Source organism: Coregonus clupeaformis, unplaced genomic scaffold (assembly GCF_020615455.1).
Source record: "Coregonus clupeaformis isolate EN_2021a unplaced genomic scaffold, ASM2061545v1 scaf1158, whole genome shotgun sequence".
Classification (NCBI taxonomy): domain Eukaryota; kingdom Metazoa; phylum Chordata; class Actinopteri; order Salmoniformes; family Salmonidae; genus Coregonus; species Coregonus clupeaformis.
The window spans coordinates 98,139-100,651 of NW_025534612.1; positions in this window are offsets into that span (position 1 = coordinate 98,139).

Sequence of the window (2,513 nt, forward strand, 5' to 3'; positions counted from 1 at the left end):
GATTACTCCCAACTCCCGCATCTTCCTTACCTCCTTCTGTATAACCACTTTACGAGCCTCTGGCACGCGGTACGGGCGCTGGTTTACCGTTCGGCCAGGCATGGTGCGGATCTCATGTTGGACCACCTCTGTGTGACCGGGAAGGGAGGAGAAGACATCCTGGTTCTGCTCCACGAGTTCCAGGGCCATCTGTCGTTGATGTGGGGACAGATTTGGACCCAGCTGAACCTCTTCTCGCGCCGGTTCCTGGGTCTCTGTGGGGGTAGAGAGCTAAACAGCGCCTCTCTGGCGTGCCACTTCTTTAAAAGGTTAACATGATAAATCTGCTCAGTTTTCCTCTTATCTGGTTGCCTCACCTTGTAGTTTACTTCTCCCATGCGTTCAATGACCTCATATGGTCCTTGCCAGGTTGCCAGGAATTTGCACTCAACGGTTGGCACCAGGACCAGCACTCTGTCCCCCGGCTTAAACTCCCTGGGCTGAGCAGATCTGTTGTAGGAGGCTTGCTGTTGCCGCTGACTGGCCTCCATGTGTTCCCGCATCATGGGATAGATGGCCTTCATTCTCTCCCTCATAGCCCCTACATGGTCGATCAGTGTCCGCTGTTGGCATGGCTGCTCCTCCCAGGCCTCCTTGGCGATGTCGAGCAGTCCTCTGGGTCTGTAGGAAAGCAAGAGCTCAAAGGGTGAAAAACCAGTAGAAGACTGAGGTACCTCTCTCACCGCAAACAATATGTATGGTAACAGCTGATCCCAGTTGCGCCCATCTTCCCCTACCGCTTTCCGCAGCATGGATTTTAGTGTTTTGTTAAAACGTTCGACTAGGCCATCTGTCTGGGGGGTGGTAGACCGAGGTTCTCAGCTGTTTGATTTTTCAGTAAAGCACAGAGTTCTTTCATCACCCTGGACATGAATGGAGTCCCTTGGTCCGTCAATATCTCTTTTGGGATTCCCAGACTAGTTGAGAGACGGAACAGCTCCTTGGCGATTTGTCTGGATGTAGCCTTCCTCAGCGGAATGGCCTCCGGGTACCGGGACGCATAGTCCAGAATGACCAGAATGTATTGATGTCCCCTGGCACTTTTCGGTAAGGGCCCGACTATGTCTAATCCAATCCTCTCAAAAGGAGTTTCGATAATGGGCAAGGGAATGAGCGGGTTTCTATATGTGGGCTTTGGCGCAACCTGCTGACACTCAGGGCAACTACGGCAGTAGTTCTCTATCTCTTGGTGTACTCCTGGCCAAAAGAAACGTTGCATGATTCTTTCCTTAGTCTTCTCTACCCCCAAGTGGGCCCCTAGCGGGTGTGTGTGGGCTAGGTTGAGTACTGTGGCCCGATAGGGCTGTGGCACGAGGAGCTGTTCATGCACTTCCTCATTTTTCTTGACTATCTGATATACTAACCCCCCGGTTTACTGCGAAATGGGGGTAAGTAGGGGTTGTCTTATCACCTAACACTACACCTTCTAATACCTGCACATTTCTTAAGGCATTTGCAAGAGTAGGATCTTGTAATTGAGCCGTACCATACTGGCCTGTGAGAGGGGGAAGCTCTTGGGTGCCTGGGACGTCTTCTTCACTGGAGAACGGAGCACTTTCCTGGGCTGCGTTCTCTTCTCCCGTATCCGGACCAGTCTCGGTGTCGGTCTGGGCACCTGCCATCCCTATCAGAGCCCGGGCGGGAGTGAGTAACTCGGAGGATTGCACCGGAGCCTTCCCAGGATGAGTCTTGCCTCTCCGTTTCCGAGGTACTCGGGTTATCCTCTCCTGAGACTCTCTCCAGAGTGGGTAAAAGGCTGGGCAGTCTCGTCCAATTAGGACAGGGACGGGGAGGGAATCAACCACCCCGCCGTCGTGTGTATGGTTCCCCGTGTGCTGGTCATTGTAAGTTCAGTAATGGGGTATTCTCTGGTGTCCCCATGGACACAGGAAACTGGGAGGACTTTCCCCGGGGTCAGACACGTTGGGCCCACCAAATCCTTACGCACCAGGGTGGCCCGGCTACCAGAATCCAGTAAGGCCTCCACATCATGGTGATTCACAGTTACCGGGCAGGTGGGGGGTCGATCTGGGCCGCCCTCTACGACTCCCAAGAGCGAGGCAACACGGTGTGTGGGTGCTGAGCTGGAGGACTCCGCAGTGGGCATAGGTTCATCGGCTGGTTTCCCACACTGCCAGGAGATATGTCCCATCTCCCCACACCGGTAACACTGTCGAGTTTCCCCCTCCTGGTGTACTCTTCTTGGACCCGCCTGGTTTCTGGCTCCCCCTGGAGCCGGGATAAGTCCTGACGCGGCGGGGTTCGAGACCTTGGGGTCCTTTGGACGGGTTTTCCCCATTTGTGGTGGGGCCGCACTCCTGGGGTCTTTCCGGGAAGCATTCAGCATCTCCGCTGTGGCCTGGTACTTTTCCACAGCTTCCACGGTCAGATCAGCCGTGGTCAAGGCCTGTTGACTGATGAACCGTTTTGCCTCATAAGGCAGGGCGCGTAGGTAACGATCCACCACAACGGCC